This window comes from Halichoerus grypus, chromosome 14 (genome assembly GCF_964656455.1).
Source record: "Halichoerus grypus chromosome 14, mHalGry1.hap1.1, whole genome shotgun sequence".
NCBI classification, from domain to species: domain Eukaryota; kingdom Metazoa; phylum Chordata; class Mammalia; order Carnivora; family Phocidae; genus Halichoerus; species Halichoerus grypus.
In genome coordinates this window covers 32,891,617-32,911,897 of record NC_135725.1, presented here as the reverse complement: position 1 = coordinate 32,911,897, position 20,281 = coordinate 32,891,617, and the positions used below count along the sequence as shown (strand labels likewise).

General features: G+C 36.9%; 1 protein-coding gene across 4 annotated transcripts in view; it reads right to left on the bottom strand.

Moving 5' to 3' along the window:
* IL33 (interleukin 33) overlaps positions 1-18,725 on the bottom strand; it is a 43,303-nt gene extending 24,578 nt beyond the window's left edge. For 3 of the 4 annotated variants that reach the window (XM_036065810.2, XM_078062165.1, XM_036065814.2), the window contains exon 1: positions 18,642-18,725. The gene's annotated coding sequence lies outside the window, so the exon portion shown is untranslated. Of the gene's footprint in view, positions 1-16,280; positions 16,330-18,641 lie in introns of all 4 variants that reach the window. The other variant, XM_036065808.2, reaches the window with a different exon arrangement.
* Between the last annotated feature and the right edge of the window lie 1,556 nt (positions 18,726-20,281).

Here is a 20,281-nt window from a genome sequence, read left to right as displayed (position 1 = left end):
GGAGGTACTATTATTTTCCCTATTTTATATGAGAAAACTGGGGCACAGAAAGATCAAGTAACTTGCCCAGGGATCCATGGCTAAAACCTGAAGCAAATATTTTCAGAATTCATGAGGTGCTCTAGAAAGAGGTGGAGGAATCTAAACCTCTTGGGTTTCAGATCTTCCTGCCTATCCCCCACATCCAGAGCAGAAACTCCTTGTCCATACTTGGTTTCTGCTTAAAGTTTACTTGGTCAAAAAAGTTTTGCTGTAAGAAAACAAATTAAAGTTTTGAGAATATGGCCTAAATCCCTGCCATTTGGATTATTTAACCCTGTAAAGGGAAAGTGAAACTAAAGCCCAGTTCATATGCCATCATTGGTCATCTAGTTGATGAGTAGATTTAGCAGCATCATAAGAAGAAATCATTGCAGTTTAAGGTTGGAAGAGGGAATTTTCAAAACTTTGTCAGGAGTAGAAACCTTGTCTGAGAAAGAAATATTGCAAAGAACCCCAAGAGATTTTTAAAAATCAGTAATTTATTAATTTATTAATACAAATATGGTTTTGTTTAAATTTTAATATTTGCTCATTATAAAGTTAATTAATCAGAGACTTTGTTTTCAGCATAATGGTGGATTAGTTACCATGACAAGTCCTTCTGACAAAAAGAACTAAAATCTTGAAAGAAATCTTTTCAAAACTCATTGTTGAACTAGAGGGAAAGTTAGTGTTCAAAATACTGGGAGGCAAGAAATCTTGGCTTTTTCCTAAAGTTGTCTGCCAAATGCTAGAGACAGGGTAGACAACTACGTGAAATACAGGGCCCAGGAGATAAAGCCCAGGATATGCCTAACATGGGGATTCTAATAATGCATGGCTTAAACCTGAACACCCAAAGGGCTGCACTTGCAGTGTAATAAGGGTGATTGAGATAAATAAACCTCACTTGCAGAAGGGCACCACTAGGAAGTTTGTTTGACTCAACTCTGGCACTGGATAGAAAGAAAACCATTCTTCTGAGGATTTCTCTCCTCATGAAAAGTCAGACCTCGTATGGGTTTGCAGTCTGAAATCACACTACCTGTGTGTTTCCAAAAGTCTGAAATAGAGAATTAAATATAAAATGGTTTTAGGTTGGTAATGTCTCAAGAAAAATGGGAAAGGCAAACACAAGTCTTATCTTGAACTCAGCTGCAGCCCAAGCCACAGAGTATTCATTTACACAGAAAAATTTCCAGGGCAAATGAGTAGTTTGCCGTCAAAATTTATAAAACAAACAGGAATACTAGGTACCATGGTGAGAACCACAGAAGGAACAGACAGCAGAAACCAACCTGCAGAGTTGGTGTATGTATTAGAATAATCAAGAATGACATATAAAACACCTGATTTTAATATCTTTAGGTAGAGTTCTAAAAATATTGAAAACAGGAACAAGGAAAAATTAAATTTGGAGAAGATCCAAATAGAATCTCTAGAAATAAAAAATGTAATATTGAAATTAAAACTTCATTAAACAGCAAATTAAATAGCAGATCATATATAGTGAACTAGATGAAGAGTCAGTGAACTAGAAAATATATCTGAAGATATTCTTTGGAATACAATTCAAAGATACATAGAGATGGAAAATATGGAAAAGAGGGTGAGAAACTTGGAGGACAGATAATGTGTATCTATTTGGAATTTTAGAAGGGAATGATAAAATACGGAAGGGAAAATATTTGAAGGTATAAAGACCGAGAACTTCCAAAATCATTCAAAGATTCCAATTTTCAGATCTAAGAATCCCAAGCAAGTTAAAAAAATGAGAGAAATCCATATTTTGATATATTAATTATGAAACTGCAGAACATTGAAAAAAGAGAGAAGGTGAGGAAAATGAAGCTATTGAGATAAGGAAAAAGAAAATTTTGATTGGGTTTATGGATGGATGGTTGTTAGTCTTAGAGTAGTCCCCAATTTCACAAACCTGTGAAATTAACATTAGGTATCTTTGGAACCATTAAGGGCAGATCTTCACTCAAAGTCACATAGGGAGTGGGTACATGGTGGAGTCAGGACCAGAACTCTGGTCTCCCAACTCACAAAGTGGTAGCTGTCACTGCTCTTTCCTCTCTACCCTGCTGCTGTTTCTTTAAGATATTAAACAATAGCAAAGAATAACAAAGTGTGAAGAAAGCACAGGCAAGTTTCAGTTTATCAGGGAAGTTTTCGGCACTGTCCTTATGTATCATATATGGAATTTAATAACTATTTTAATACATTCTTACACAGTACAGTGTCCCATCTCTAGGAACCAATGAAGCTGCTCAGTTTTCCAGGTGGAGGTAAGGAGACATAGCCTTGTTTCCTTTAAGCTTATAAAATAATGTGAGGGTAGAATGAGAAAGGTTTTAGAAGATGTAATTAAAGCAGAGTCACAGAAAATAGTTCTGGCACAGCATTCTGTATAAGGTGGCAGAAGAACAAGGGGAGATAGATGCAAAATCTCAATCTGGAGAAAGGCTTTACTGAGAAATACACATAGAGAAAGCAGGTATCAAGCCACTATATACCTGAGTCACTAAGTCATAAATCAGTACTCAAAACTGGAGATGAAATACAATCTGTTTTGCTTCAGTTCACTGCCTTAGACCTGGATTGTTTTACTTTCTAAAAAGTTTATTTATACTGAGATCCACAAAGGAAGACAATCTGCAAGGGTTTTGTCTCAAGACAAATCATTTGTATATATATCAAAATCTATCATCTCTGTTCATGAAAAGATAATAATTGCATTTATGTATATGTATGTATGCAAGAATTATTTCTGAGTCTTGCCTAATTCTCTACAAATATATACCAACATGTGTAAGAACATCTGGAATTAGCAACAATACAAGCAAAATAGATTGCTTAACCAAGAATGAAAACTTGCACATTACTGTTAGTTTTGACTCTGGGGATAGTGCCCAGACTCCAAAGCCTGAAGTACTTTAATATTTGTATAATTTGAAATCCTAAAAAGGATACAATTCTTTGGGAGGTATCCTAAATTTTATCAGGTAACTTGCTGTTTGTTTTTTAAGAGAAACATGAGATTTTTAGACAAGCAAAGATTTAAATTTTGAAGCTCATCTTCAGAGTAGAATGTAATATATATCTTTAAATTGGCTCACTTGTAAAAAGGCAGGCTTGGGTATGGTACATATTTCAACCACATAAAACATTGAAGAGGAGAAATTTATTCCAGATACCACCAATATATATTTAAAGCCAGTGAAAGTATACCTAACTTCAATTTCCAGTGCACAAGGATGCCACTTAGATACTTCAAGAATTGATCCTGGGAGCTAGTAGGCTTTGGAAAACTAAGGAATAACAAGACGAATTTCTAAAAGGATGAGTCAGATATTTATGGAAATGGGGAAAGAGGAGCTCTAGTCTCTAAAATTTAGAAGCAAGAGAAGACAGCCTGAAGCAGCAGCTGAGGTAAAACTTTGTATTGGTGGAAGATAAATGTAGCAGACCTCCTTTAAAAATAAAAACCTTATAAAAAAAAGTTTTTAAGAGTGGAGATCAACTACTGGTTAGTCAAGTGCTTGCTAATTATATTATGAAGACTAAAGATAAATTTCAAAAATAGATATAAAAAGATAAGTTTCAAAAGGTAAGTTTCAGGCTTCTGACACCCAACCGGAAGGTAAGAATTGTCCTTGTGCTAAAAACACAAACCAGTCAGCCAGTCAGCCTTTATTTTGATGTCACATGTAAAACCTTGATATGATCTGTTTTATCAATGGTTGTGATAGGGGTGCCTGGGTGGCTCAGTTGGTTAAGTGTCTGCCTTCAGCTTGGGTCATGGTCCTGGGATCGAGCCCCACATCAGGCTCCCTGCTCAGCAAGGAGTCTGCTTCTTCTTCTGTCCCTCCCCCTTGCTCATGCTCACTCTCTCTCTCTCTCAAATAAATAAAATCTAAAAAAAAACAAAACAAAACCCAAAAAACCCCAAATGCTTGTGATAAATTACACAAAGTGGATACTTTGTTAAATTATATGTCATTTGAACAATGTTTTAATCAAGAAAATTAATCAGGGTGGATTATTATTAACTCATAATGATTCAACAGTACCTCGACTAAATTTTTTTAAGATGTTGTATTCAAAGTATATAAAAACTAGCTCTTTCTGCCATCTTGGAGCCGGCTGGGAACAGGACTCCTAAAACAACGAAGTCTGTGGTCCAAGGCCATTTTTGCTGACTATAAGTGGGGTCTCTGGAACTGGAGGGAGCACACAACTCCTCTTAAAATAGAAGAGGTTTATGGTCGAGATGAAATTGAATTCTATCTAGGCAAGAGATATGCTTATGTGTACACAGCAAAGAACAACACAGTAACTCCTGGTAGCAAACTGAGCAAAACCAGAGTAATCTGGGGGAGAGTAATTTGTGCTCATGGAAACAGTGACATGGTTCATGTCAAATTCTGAAGCAACCTTCCTGCTAAAGCCACAGAATCCATGTGATGCTGTACCCCTCAAGGATTTAAACTTACTGAAAAGTATATAAATAAAGGTATAGATTTGTTTAAAAAAAAAGTCTACAAAAATTAAATTTGTGACCATGGGGTTAAGAGAATAATCCCCGCCTTTTTTTTCTACTATGGTATTACACTTTAAAAAAAAGTGATTCCTGACTTTTTTTTCCTGAAACCCAAATACAATATGATGACTTGTTTTGTTCCCTAATTAATGTTGCTTTGTAACTTGGAAACAATAGACAAATGCCTCAACTCCAAAATTACAATCTTAGGGAAGACATGTTTTTTTCTAAATTGTGTTTGCCTAGCTAACTCAAGTCTGGGGAAAAATTACTAGCTGCCCCAGACTGAAATAGTGTATTTCTAAGGAAGATAAAGAAAATACATGCATTAAAGGAGAACCACAATGCCCACCTATCAGAATGGCTAAAATGAGGAAGATAGAAAATATCAGTATTTGCAAGGATTTGGGACAAATGGAATTATTTTACATGGCTGATTAGAGTATAAATTGCTACACCGACTTTGGGAAAAAACTTGGTAGTATTCAAAAGCATACTTTTGGCCCAAAAATTCTACTTGAAGGTATATATGAAAGGCATAAAAATGCCAAAAGACATAATAAGGGAATGTTCATAGCAGTCTTAGTCATACAATGCTAAGTTGGAAATATTGAAAATGTCCATCTACATTATAATAGATAAATTGTTGCACATTTATTTAGAGGAATTCTAACCAGTAATGAGATAAACAAGCTACATCTATGTGCAGCTACAGGGATGGATCTCACAAACACAATGTTGAGTGAAAGGATAGATGCAAAGGGGTATATACTGTATGAATTAGTTTATAAATAGTTCAAAAACCCCACAGACAAATTGAACGTATTATATTAGAAAACATAACGCTATTCTTGAGGTACAGAGTAGTGACTAGAAGGTTCTTAGAGTTCTATACTCGTCTATTTCTTTAAATGGTTACTTACGTTTGTTCACTTTGTGACAATTCATTAAGCTATACAGTTATGATTTATGCAGTTGTGTGTGTGTGTGTGTTATATGTGAATGAAAATTTTTTAAGTAAAAGAAAGACTGTCAGTGAATTCTAAAATATACAGATTCCATATTTTTAAAAAAGATTTTATTTATTTGACAGAGAGAGAGAGAGAGCACAAACAAGGGGAGAGGCAGAGGGAGAAGCAGACTCCCCACTGAGCAGGGAGCCCAATGTGGGGCTTGATCCCAGGACCCTGGGATCACAACCTGAGATCACGACCTGAGCGGAAGGCAGACGCTTAACAGACTGAGCCACCCAGGTGCCCCCAGATTCCCCATTCTTAAGTGTGGTGGTCAAAGAGACTCATTGACAGAATTAAGTAAGCACTCTATATCATGGTTGAAAAAATTAAAGAAGTGTCAGCATCTGTGTTTAAGAATGCATTGATCTGTCAGGAAAATGGTCAGATGGGAAATGCACACATTCTCTTCTTCCCTTAGTACAAAACAAGTGGTTCTGATATGCCTGATTAAAGACTTAGTTTTCTGATCTGAAGGAATTGAAAGTTGCTCAGATTAAAAGAGATTTTTTAGGTGTTTTTGAAATAAGGCATTTTGAAATCCTCATGGTAACTTTGAAAAGAGTTTGGCTGCCCTTCTCAGAAGGTGTTTTTTTTTTTTCCATAAGTTCTTAAAAACCAAAAATGGCTGAAGTTCTGTGGGAATTAAAAGATGTTGAGAATTACCTGGGTTGAATGCTGTTTCTTAGTGGACAAATCTCTTTTCTTTCCCCAAAGAATAAATTTAGGTATGCAGAAACATAAGCCATTCGTGGCAATCCTGTCTGTCTGCCAATAATGCATCTAGGAGTAGGCATGTGACTCAGATCTTGTCAATGAGACAAAAGGGAGGTGTGTCTGGGACTTCTGGGAAAATTTTTTCCTTAAGAATAAGCACTTTTTGACTTGCACTCACTTGGCCTCTGTGAGGATGTGATGCTCAAAGCTGGACCGACCATCTCCCATAAAGGGAGAGATCATAGACAGTCTGAGGACCGCAGAGCAGAAGGGTGAGAAGAGCTTGGGTCTTTGGTGATGTCCTTGATTCTTTGCATCAATTGTGGGACTGACCACTTTAGAACTTCTTGTTAAGTGAGCAACAAGTGTCTTATATTTTAAGCCATGTTTAATTCATTATTCTATTTTTGCAGCTAAATCATATCAAGTGATACAAATTCTCTTTGTTTTTTGTCTAAATGTCATCACATTGGCTTTTTCTAAATCCTAAAATGAAATGGCAAACAACTAATGTATTCTGGACATTGATTTAATAATATCTTTAAATACGGCTGGTTTATTTAAACATTTCCCCTGCCCCTCATGCTCAAAGCTCTTCTTTTTTTTCTTTTAATTTAATTTTTATTTTTTCTTTTATTTTTAAAAAAGATTTTATTGATTTATTTGAGAGAGAGAGAGAACATGAGAGGAAGGAGGGGCAGTGGGAGGGGGAGAAGCAGATTCCCTGCTGAGTAGGGAGCCCTACAACTATTCAGGCAGGCCAATCCCAGGACCCTAAGATCATGACCTGAGCTGAAGGCAGACACTTAACCAACTGAGCCATTTAAGCGACCCCTTAATTAAATTTTTAATTAAATTTATCAAATTTTATTAAATTCAGTAGTGTTAACTAGATCTGTTCTGCAGCAGATATCTAGAACTTTTTCATCTTGCAAAACTGAAACTATATTCATTGCACAACTCCCTGTTTCTCCCTTTCCCAGACTCCTGATGACACTGTTCTACTCTCTGTTTCTATATGTTTGACTACTGTAGACACCTCATATAAGTGAGATAATATAGTATAGAGTATTTGTGTCTGGCTTACTTCACTTAGCGTAATGTTCCCAAGGTTCATCCATGTTGTAGCATGTGACAAGATTTCTTTCTTTTCAAAGACAGAATAATATTCTATTGTATGTATATACCACATTTTCTTTATCCATTTATCAGTGAATGGACATTTGGGTTGATTTTACCTCTTGGCTATTTTGAATAATACTGCAATAAACATGGGTGTACAAATATGTCTTCAAGATCCTGCTTTTAATTCTTTTGGATATATACTCAAAAGTGGATTGCAAGATAGTAGTTCTATTTTTAATTTTTTGAGGAATTGTCATACTCTTTTCCATATCAGCTAGTTTAAACACTTTAATATTTAAATAATTTTATATTTTAAACAAAATTATAGCATAATAATATGAATATATAAATGATACATTAAAACCAATAAAAATATATATGAAAGAAAAAGCGTGATATGTCAGAAATAGGAAGGATAAACTGAAATTTTTTTTGTATCAGGACAAGATTTTAAAAACTTGTAAGTAACCATTTGATATGCTCTTTTAAAATTAAATTCAGACACAAAATGCTTTGAAACTAGAACTCAATCACAAGAGGAAAGTCGGAAAGAACTCAAATACATGGAGGCTAAAGAGCATGCTACTAAAGAGTGAATGGGTCAACCAGGAAATTAAAGAAGAGTTAAAAAGAATTCATGGAAACCAATGAAAAAGAAAACACAACTGTTCAAAATCTTTGGGATGCAGCAAAGGCAGTCCTAAGAGGAAAGTATATAGCAATACAAGCCTTTCTCAAGTAATAAGAAAGGTCTCAAATAGACAACCTAACCCTACACTTAAAGGAGCTGGAGAAAGAACAGCAAATAAAACCTAAACCCAGCAGGAGAAGAGAAATAATGAAGATCAGAGCAGAAAACAATGAAATAGAAACTAAAAGAACAGTAGAACAGATCAACAAAACTAGGAGCTGATTCTTTGAAAGAATTAACAAGATTTATAAACCCCTGGGCAGACTTCTCAAAAAGAAAAGAGAAATGACCCAAATCAACAAAATCATGAATGAAAGAGGAGAGATCGCAACCAACACCAAGGAAATACAAACAATTATAAGAACATATTATGATCAACTATATGCCAGCAAATCAGATAATCTGGAAGAAATGGATGCATTCCTAGAGACGTATCAACTACCAAAACTGAACCAGGAAGAAATACAAAACCTGAACAGACCTATAACCACTAAGGAAATTGAAGCAATCATCAAAAATCTCCCAACAAACAAGAGTCCAGGGCCAGATGGCTTCCCAGGGGAATTCTACCAAACATTTCAAGAAGAATTAATACCTATTCTTCTGAAACTGTTCCAAAAAAAAGAAATGGAAGGAAAACTTCCAAACTCATTTTATGAGGCCAGCATTACCTTGATCCCAAAACCAAAGACCCCATCAAAAAGGAGAATTACAGACCAATATCTTGGTAAACATGGATGCAAAAATTCTCACCAAAATACTAGCCAATAGGATCCACCATGACCAAGCGGGATTTATCCCTGGGCTGCGAGCTTGGTTCAACATCCCCAAATCAATCAATGTGATACAATACATTAATCATAGAAAGAACAAGAACCATATGATCCTGTCAATAGATGCAGAAAAAGCATTTGACAAAGTAGAGCATCCTTTCTTGATCAAAACTTTTCAGAATATAGGGATAGAGGGTCCATACCTCAATATCATAAAAGCCATCTATGAAAAACCCATAGCAAATATCATTCTCAATGGGGAAAAACTGAGAGTTTTCCCACTAAGGTCAGGAACATGGAAGGGATGTCCACTATCACCACTGCTATTCAACATAGTACTAGAAGTCTTAGCCACAGCAATCAGACAACAAAAAGAAATGGAAGGCATCCAAATCGGCAAAGAAGTCAAACTCTCACTGTTTGCAGATGATATGATACTTTATGTGGAAAACCCAAAAGACTCCACCCCAAAACTGCTAGAACTCATACAGGAATTCAGTAAAGTGGCAGGATATAAAATCAATGCATAGAAATCAGTGGCATTCCTATACACCGACAACAAGAGAGAAGAAAGAGATATTAAGGAGTTGATCCCATTTACAATTGCACCCAAAACCATAAGATGCTTAGGAATAAATCTAACCAAAGAGGCAAAGAGTCTACTCAGAAAACTATAAAATACTCATGAAAGAAATTGAGGAAGACACAAAGAAATGGAAAAACATTCCATGCTCATGGGTTGGAAGAACAAATATTGTGAAGATGTCAATGCTACCTAGAGCAATCTACACATTCAATGCAATCCCCATCAAAATACCATCCACTTTTTTCAAAGAAATGGAACAAATAATCCTAAAATTGGTATGGAACCAGGAAAGACCCCGAATAGCCAGAGGAGTGTTGAAAAAGAAAAGCAAAGCTGGCAGCATCACAATTCCGGACTTCAAGCTCTATTACAAAGCTGTCATCATCAAGACAGTATGGTACTGGCACAAAAACAGACACATAGATCAATGGAACAGAATAGAGAGCCCAGAAATGGATCCTCAACTCTATGGTCAACTAATCTTTGACAAAGCAGGAAAGAATGTCCAATGGAAAAAAGACAGTCTCTTCAACAAATGGTGTTGGGAAAATTGGACAGCCACATGCAGAAGAATGAAACTGGACCATTTCCTTACAGCACACACACAAAAAACTTTAAATGGTTGAAAGACCTAAATGTGAGACAGGAGCCCATCAACATCCTAAAGGAAACACAGGCAGCCACCTCTTCGACCTCAGCCACAGCAACTTCTTCCTAGAAACATCGCCAAAGGCAAGGGAAGCAAGGGCAAAAATGAACTATTGGGACCTCATCAAGATATAAAGCTTTTGCAGAGCAAAAAAAAAAAAACAGTCAACCAAAAAAAGACAACCAACAGAATGGGAGAAGGTATTTGCAAATGACATATCTGATAAAGGGCTAGTATCCAAAATCTATAAAGAACTTCTTAAACTCAACACCCAAGGAACAAATGATCCAGTCAAGATATGGGCAGAAGACATGAACATTTTTCCAAAGAAGACATCCAAATGGCCAAGAGACACATGAAAAAGTGCTCAACATTGCTTGGCATCAGGGAAATCCAAATCGAAACCTCAATGAGATATCACTTCACACCAGTCAGAATGGCTAAAATTAACGTCGGGAAACGACAGATGTTGGCAGGGATGCGGAGAAAGGGGAGCCCTCCTACACTGTTGGTGGGAATGCAAGCTGGTATAGCTACTCTGGAAAACAGTATGGAGGTTCCTCAAAAAGTTGAAAATAGAGCTACCCTATGACCCAGCAATTGCACTACTGGGTATTTACCCCAAAGATACAAATGTAGGGATCCAAAAGGGTATGTGCACCCCGATGTTTATAGCAGCAATGTCCACAATAGCCAAACTGTGGAAAGAGCCAAGATGTCCATCGACAGATGAATGGGTAAAAAAGAAGTGTATATATATATACAATGAAATATTATGCAGCCATCAAAAGGAATGAGATCTTACCATTTGCAATGACGTGGATGGAACTGGAGGGTATTATGCTGAGTGACATAAGTCAATCAGAGAAAGACATGTATCATATGACCTTACTGATATGAGGAATTCTTAATCTCAGGAAACAAACTGAGGGTTGCTGGAGTGGTGGGGGGTGGGAAGAATGGGGTGGCTGGGTGATCGACATTGGGGAGGGTATGTGCTATGGTGAGCGCTGTGAATTGTGTAAGACTGTTGAATCACAGATCCGTACCCTGAAACAAATAATACATTATATGTTTAAAAAAAAAAGAAGAGGATAGCAGGAGGGGAAGAATGAAGGGGGGGAATCGGAGGGTGAGACGAACCATGAGAGACTATGGACTCTGAGAAACAAACTGAAGGTTCTAGAGGGGAGGGGGGTGGGAGGATGGGTTAGCCTGGTGATGGGTATTGAGGAGGGCACGTTCTGCATGGAGCACTGGGTGTTATGCACAAACAATGAATCATGGAACACTACATCTAAAACTAATGATGTAATGTATGGGGATTAACATAACAAAAAAAAATCTTCAAAAATAAATAAATAAATAAACGCATGGTGTCAGCCAAAAAAAATAAAAAAGAGGGCACGTTCTACATGGAGCACTGGGTGTGATACGCAAACAATGAATCATGGAACACTACATCTAAAACTAATGATGTAATGTGTGATGATTAATATAACATAATAATAATTTAAAAAAAGGAAAAAAAATAAATTCAGATAGCCAGGCATGCCTGGGTGGCTCAGTTGGTTAAATATCTGTCTTTCTCTCAGGTCATGATCCCGGGGCCTGGGGCTCGGTCCCTGGGATTGAGCCCCGCTTTGGGCTTCCTGCTCAGTGGGGAGTCTGCTTCTCCTTCTCCCTATGCCCCTCCCCCTTCTTCTGCTCTCTCTTGCTGTCTCTTTCAAATAAATAAATAAAATCTTTAAAAAATAAATAAATTCAGATGGCCAATAGCAGTACTATTATTAATATTTTTACAGATTATTGTTATTATATATATAATATATAGATTATATGTTATTAATTTTACAGATTACCAATATAGTAGTATTATTACTATTTTATTTTTGCAAAACATCAATTGGATTTGTTTCCCAAAAATTTTTATGTGTATAAATTTTTGTGTAAAATTGATTATGAATAAAATAAAATAAAGTTGATTATGAAAATCATATACATATGATACATATTCAGTGGGTCACTGGTTGGACAAATAGTGACAAAATGCAATGACTTGTAAAGATTTTTGAATATCAAACCTCAGTTAACATTCCATTTATAAAGTGAACTGTTAAACAGGTTTGCATATCCTCCAGTAACTAATGTAGCTAATAAAGGGAAAAAAACAACTTTCAATTAATAAAGCATTATTTTCAAAGATGAAAGCAACAAACAATTGGGTAATAAAAAAATCTTTTTTTAAAAAATAAAGTATTTGTATTTTATTTTATTTTTTCAGGTGTAGAATTTAGTGATTTATCACTTGCATGCAACACCCAGTGTTTATCACACACACACAAAATCTTTATATATTTATAACAAAATAAAATTGCCAATATGAACTCATGATTTTATGTATATATGTTTCTTCTCCTATCTCTGTAACTGAACTGATTTAATGTCAGTATTAAGATGAAATAATCCAGTATATATCCCAGGGCCCATAGTTTGTAATCTAATAATGTTCTCCACTGAAGAAATCAGAGTTCTTTGGAGAATAGTTTGTTTTATGTTATGGGTGGAAGAAATGAAAGATAAGCCAAAATAACTTGTTGCCTGAAAACAGTGATGCGTTTTTCAAAGTTCTGAGGTGATTAATAAAAGAGCAAATGGGCCAGCATAAAAGGGCTTCTATGTGCCAAATTTGACCATTTGAGTCAAAACAATAAAAAATATAGCTAATCAAAACAAGTTAAGTTTGAAAACGATTTAGTTACAACCATGTCAACAAAAATCATGAGTCCATAATGATGCTCAAAGAAGAAAAACACTAAAAATAAAAACTGTTTTCTGTTAAAAATATTATTTCATTTTACCTTTATTCAGAAGTTAATTGTAAATATACTTTCATAATAAGTGAAAGTTTTCCCTTGTACAAAGACTGAAGTTACATCTTGCATAACTTCTGTAGGAATTTTCACCTTATTTTGGGATATGCTTATCAAATAGTAACAGAAATACTGGTCAAGTTGTTAAAAGTTCTGTAAAACTTTAGATATTCCACCCTACCCTTACTGCTACATTATCCCAGATTAGTTGGTATAGTACAAAGCCAGAAAGAGAGTCCCTCCCAATGCTGGTATTCAGCTGGCATTCTCCATGTGGCTGGTTCTTTTCCTATTTATCTCTGCTCATGCCATACCAGCTGTTGAATATCACCCCTGGATAAACCATGAGATATTTTTTCACAACCAAATAGCCACCTAGTAATACACTGTGTCATGTATTAGATGATATTAAATTTGATTATTAGAAGAAATTTAAAAATTAAGAGTATGGAAGTGCCTGCCCTCCTTTCTTTTCTTTCTTCTTTCTTTCTTTCTTTCTTTCTTTCTTTCTTTCTTTCTTTCTTTCTTTCTTTCTTTCTTTCTTTTTCTTCTTTCTTTCTGGAGTGAGGGAATGGTCACATTTTAATGTCCCAGTCCTTGGACACTGGGCTGTCCAGCACCCAGCCATTCCTCATGGCCTAGCTGCTCATGCTGGTGGTGGCTGGCTCGCTTCATCAGGGCTTTCAGCAGAGGCTGTCCCATCTTCCTAGGGCACCAATTTCACATCCAGCTCCAGCTGACCCATGTAGCAACTGAGGGCAGAAGCCCAGAGCAGGCCCATGGCCAGCACAGCCCCCATGCCCACCAACTAGGGGGTGCTGCCCCACACCATGCACAGGCCATGCAGCAGGAAGAAGCTACTGGCAGCTTCCCAACCCATGTCAAGAGTATGGAAGCTTTCCATTCACAGGTGTGGAGGTTCCTGGCGGTTGACCTGAAAAAACTTAAGTTACAATCCACCCCCTGGATATTTAATTCCTGTACAAGTTTAAACAGAGCTTCCTCATGCAACAATCAGAAGATAGAACTCAGAGGGCTGGAAACTTGTCCGTGATGGTATGACAAGCCTTTGTCTCCCACTTTGCCTACTTCATGGGCTGCTCCAGCTATTCCCCAAACTGTTGACTTCATCATCATTATGTGGGATTCTAAGTAGGTTCAACCTTGGTTACTTGGTAGCTGGGTTTGTGGTGAAAGCTACTAACATGGAAAGACTGTGTTAACCACCTCTTTTCTTCAAGATAAGACTTAATTGTTCTTCTCCTCTGGACAGATAATGACCTCTTCCTGAGTATACCCCGATGATGCAGAGTGAAAGAATATAACTGGTGTTCCTTCCTTTGCCAAGAAGAGGACTCGCATATAATAGGTACAGAAGTTATCTGGACCTAACAGTGAACAACAACCCTAGAGGTTAGGAGTCATTGCATTGGTCTGCCAAGAGAGTAGTCTAAATAAACCCAGATGCTCATTTAGGAGCATATATCATAAATAACCAGAAAAAAAATTGGATGCTGCTAAAAAATGGACTTCTATCTAATTTTTATACTTTTATGAATTTAGAAATACAAGGATTTATAAACAACAGTTTTTTTTCCAACTGGCACATCACAATGCAAATTGTTTTAATGCTTCTAAATGCTGAGTCTGATCTCATGGACCTCATAGTAACAAGGAGAAATCATTCTACTTGACATAATGAAAGGTAATAATAATTAGACAACCAGATGTAAGCATTACATGTCATGTCTTAAGCATAGGAGCCTCCAAACTTTCTTAGTAAAACAGCTTATACTCCTTTGAGTTAATAATATCCAATTTATTCTATTAACCACCACACTGTGACAATTATGATTATGGTCAGAAACAATATGATTCTTGAGTAAGTCAGTGAAGATGAAATATGCACCATCTTTGATAAAGTAGTGCTGTATATACATTCAGGTAATATGGATCTTATATAGGTCATAGTGAAGAAAAAAAAAAAGGAAGCTGAATATATCCACCAAATTACATTAGAATGAATATTGGCACCTATGTCTGTGGCTGAAACTTTCTTTTTAAGCAGACTCCACACCCACGTGGAGCTCAATGAGGGCCCCAAACTCACAACCCTGAGATCAAGACCTGAGCTGAGATCAAGAGTTGGACGCTTAACCAACTGAGATACCTAGGCACCCCTGAGGCTGAAACTTTTTAAAAAGATTGGAAAGAAAAATTACTCAAATAAGCTGAATACTACAGCTACTACTAATTTACCAATATGAAGCGGTCATGCTGATTATTGATGAAGTTTTGTTCAAACAGGATTGCTAAAGAATGTGGGCAAGTAATACATATATGTACATATATTAATACCTAAAAGATAATGGAAAAATATAACCTCAGGAAGGAAAAATTTTGGAACTAATAAATTCAGGCTAAGGGAATATTCATGTTTGTATATAATAAGCCCCCAAAGAACACAAGAGAAAAAGCACACAATCTCCTAAGGAAAAAAATGTTAACTGCTTAAATAACATTTCTGAAACAACTGCCACTGATAGAGCCAACAGGCTAAGAAGTGAGAGTGGTTGATATTTGAACACAGCAGACATGCAAAACTATGAAGTTCTGTCAAAGTCTTTTAAAAAAATATTGAATCTTTGCTAGGAAATTCAAGAGAAGTAATGAGCAAAACATTATTATGATTGCAAAAAGTCTCGGATGCACTAGTGTTGCTGGGGAAAATTGTGGCAATCATCTAATTAATAAGATGTTCAAAGTGAAGAGGAATTAGATGTAGACTGTTGTGCTAATTAAAAGTGAAAGCACCAAGCCAAGTTTGTGGGTGGACCCCTCTTGGTTCTGGCAGTACCAATGGGAAAGAAAGTTATGTAAGAAAATGGTGGCTGGCAGGGAAACTTTCCCTCAGATGTCAATGAATGTAACCCTAAAAAAATAGGTGGAAGGTTTTATGTCATCTCACTAATATTTTTACGTTTGAAAATTATGGACACTTTGCATAGTAAATGGCTTTACAAGATTAAAGTCTCACTAAATGAAGTGTTTGGAATCCATCTTCTTGGTTCTTTTCCTTCATGGGACGTAACTCTGGGTTTTAACCTCTAATTTGAAATTTACTGATTGAGTTACCTTGGGTTAGTACAATCTTTACAAATTTTTCTTGCTTAACTTTATAAATGGAGAATGTTATCTCACAGAGATGCTCTGAGGATTAAATGGGATAATGTGAGGAAAATATCTCATATTTAGTACGTGATCAGTGATTAATAATAGTTACCTTTAATGACTGCTTCCGACTTGCTTTATCTTCATAGGTATCAGAACACCTAAGGTAGGATGTTGTGTTATTGTTACTGTTTTGTTTGTTTTATATTTTGCACCAGAGGAAAAAAATTCAGGGTCAGGAAAATTAAGTAAGATCCAAAATCACACAGGTAGTCAGTGATAGATGATGGATTTAAGGCCTGTCTGAATAAAAAAAATCTGTGTGTTTTTACTATTATGCTATATTGCACTCTTCACATAAAGCAAAAACAAAACCAAACATTTTTACAGAATATAGCATGATCTACTGACAATAACAAGGCCAGCATGTGAGTATGTGCCAGGAGTCTGTTATAGGGAGGAAGTGGCCCAAACTCCTTACTTCCCCATTACCATCCTGCAACAATGAACTTTGGCTGCCCTGTAAGGCTGTGTTCTCTTAAAGCTTACTTTTGCATGCAAATGTCAGCACCAGAGAACCCTGAGGGAAACTGAAAAAAGATTAGAGGTTCTACCAGGATTTCCTGAAATCCTTGAACCAACCATCATTTTGTTTAAAGGAATTAAGTTTTCTTTCTGCTATTCAAGGAAATTATTTTTGGTCTTAATGTTTCAAATGTCCCTGCTACAAGCTGTGATATAAAGAAGAAAAATTCTGACTGACACTTTTGATTTCCACCGTGTTTGCCAGAATTTCAATTTGTTGAGTAAAAGATACATTGATTTTGGCAGTCACACTCACATCTCCAAAAATGACCTCATGCTGTCAGATTTACTGGCATAAAAATTCCCTAGGGTATATTTTTTCTTCCCTCAATGCGGTCCCCTCTGCAGAATTTCTCTGTAAAGAGTTAATTCTGCATGCATATCTCCAAAAAAGGCCTTGTGCTATCATATTTACTGGCATAAATATTCCTTGGTGTTTATTTTTTTTCCTCCCTTCAGTGCTACACACACTTATACACACCCCACAGCATTTCCCTGTAATGATTTAATTCCCCCATGGATGAACTTTTTATAATTGAATCTCAAACACATTCCCAGAAGTTAGTTGTAAGCTCTATTTCTTTAACCCTCTGCTGAACCTAACCAGGAGAGGCAGCTCCCATTTCTCAGTCTCCTGCCTTACTTTCAGCCCTGTTTCAAACCCTAAATAAAAGTTCTGAGAATTCTTCCTTCTCTATAAATGGGAAAGAGAAAGAGGTACATTCTGGCTGTAGATATTGTAAGCTAAACAGTGATGGGAAATAGAAAAATATCTAGATCATTGTTAAGAAAATGAATTATGCTGCTGCCAGTGAAGGACTGGTAGGAAATCTAGGATCCTTTCAGAGAAAAATAGAAAAAATGTGAAATTTGAGCTGCAGGGAGTGATGCTTGTACAGAGAGTTCTTAACTATTTAAGGATACTACTCAACTCTATGATTCTTCTCAAGCACTCCAAACTTTGGAAATAGAGGATTCTGAAGTTTTCTGAACACAGAACTGTGCCTTTTGGGGGACAAAATTAAAAGAGGAGCAAAAAGTATTCTAAAGACAGATGTGACAAGCAATAGGTAAGGATATTGGGAACAGCACTGGACCACAGTGGCATACAGGGATGATTCAAGCTTCTGCTGAGGAGGGAGTGAGAGTCAGGAAGATCCAACCACACCTGCTCCTCAACTCTCAAGTTTCCAAAGACCTGGAATCAACTTTGTGCAGCCATGATATGTTTGGATTTTTACCATTTTCTTTGTTAAAATAGTCTGGAGGCATGTATTTATGTGTGGAAAGATAAGGCAGAGAAAAGAACAAGGAGGAAAAATTGCCACAAGGCAGACGGCGAGAAAGAAAGTGAATAAAACAATCTTTTAAAGAAAGTGTCGAAATGAAGAATAGTAGCAAAATTAATGAGCTTTTGAACTTACTCATTTAGGATGACAATTCCTTATTTTTTCATAAATGGTTTATTTTTTGAGCAGATGATTTTGAAAGGATGGCCCCTCTCAGTTCTTTTATTTGTCCCCCTTTTTTGAAGCCACTGGTAAACAATTGTGAGTAGGTCTGTCTTGGATAAGCATTAGCAGTATGGAGTAGAATTATCAACTTGTTTTATAAAGTTTTGTGGTGGGGGATGGAAACTTACTATAAAGACTATTATAATCAATTTTAGAAATTTATTAATAGTTTTCCAAATCACCCAAAGGAAATCAAAGTGGAATTATAAGTTAGTAGCAACTGCTATTATCAACTTTTACTGGTATTGACAATAAATAACAAATCAGTCTAATCCTTTATTTTATAGAAATAAAAGCCAGTTCTCCATGGTTCCCAAGATCTTATTTTACCAAACCTGACAAAAAATGTACAAGAATATTAGTTTTATTCTTACCGTGTAATCTTGTTTTGATTTCTTCTCTGAAAAGCTGCAGCTCTGTGTTCAGAGAGCTTGTAGATTCTATTTATTACCCAAAGTTTGGCAGAGAACCAAATCGCCGTAAGAAGGAAATCTGAGAGGGTGAGATTTTGGCAGGATTTTAATTGCGTGAAAAGAGCCAATAGAATTAAAATCCTGTCAACATTCAAGATTCCTACTTTCTGTCTTCTCCCCATCTCCATCTTAAAATTTAATTCAACAATTATAGATTTATGGTTTTTTTTATTTCCAACTCACATTAGAATTATCTTATATGCAACCCCCACTCCCATCTCCAACTCACAATCCTCCTCTGCCCCTGCCCCAACACATTACAACCTGGCTGTCTTCAGAGTTGAACTTCACCTTCAGCACTGTTCATATGGAAATTCTTGGAGGGAGTTTTAAGGCAATAGTGAGAAGTTCCTGAATTTACCTTCTCCCGTGAACACTCCAAATCTACAGCTACATAAGAACCAATTCCCTCTGAAAAAGATCTGAAAATTAGATGAACTGCTCTCCACAACAAAAGGATACAACAAAGATAAAAGAACCACATCAAGATGGGGTAGGAGAGGCAGAGACACAATCTCACAAAAAATCCAACCCCTGGCATGGCAACAGACAAAGGGAAGGATGTCACCAGATGGGTGCTTTTCCCAGAGGAGTGAGGGTTAGTATCCCATATTGGGTGCCACAGCCTGTGAGATCTGCACTGGAAAGACAAGCTCCCAGAAATCTGGCTTGGAAAACCAATGCATCTGATGTGTAGGGGTCCCAGAATGCAATAAGAAACTGAGATTCTCTTCTTGGAGAGCTCACATATAGTCTTACTTGCCCCAAGACCCAGTGAAAAAACAGCAGTTTGAAAAGCACCTATACTATATGAGGGGCATTCATTTGCTGATCTGGAAGCATTGGCTGGAGGGGCATGGGACGATTGAGGTGCTTTCTGGAGAGGGAGATGCTGGTGGACACAATTGTTCCACTCTACACACAGTCTACAAGAACAGGCAGATGAGTTCAGATGCAGCACCCTCTCACCACCTTGCTGTGATGGGGTGGGGAGCAAGAAAGCAGGTACAGCATGTGCTGAGGTCAGAGATCATGGGCAGTAGTAGTGCTCCCCCACTTTCTGGCTGGGGTGGGCAAGAGCAAGTAGTTACCACATTCCAGCTTTCAGCTCAAAGCTGGTGTGTGTGCACAGACAAGGTACTCTCACACTGCATTACTGAAGGCTGTGGGGGCATGCAGTGAAGACATTTGCTCACTGCATTTCTGAAGCTGGTGAGTGTGGCCCACCCATATAATCTTCCTTGCCCAAACCAGTGGGTATGCACAATCCACACAAGGGACATTCCTTGATTGCCTGGCTCTGGTGGCCAAGACTGTAACAATTGGAAAGACAGTTTTTGGCAGGCTATCAACCCCAAGGCATTGCACAGACAGGAGACTAAAACACAACTCCAGTCTTCCTATGAAAAAGGCCTATTTATTTAGCTTGGAGCTTCAGCCTGAGGGACAGGCTTAAAGTACCCCACACATCTAGAGAGTAAGGAGTGTTTCAAGGGGAATATAAGCAGGGATATACCATCCTTGCACACTCTCTTGGCCTT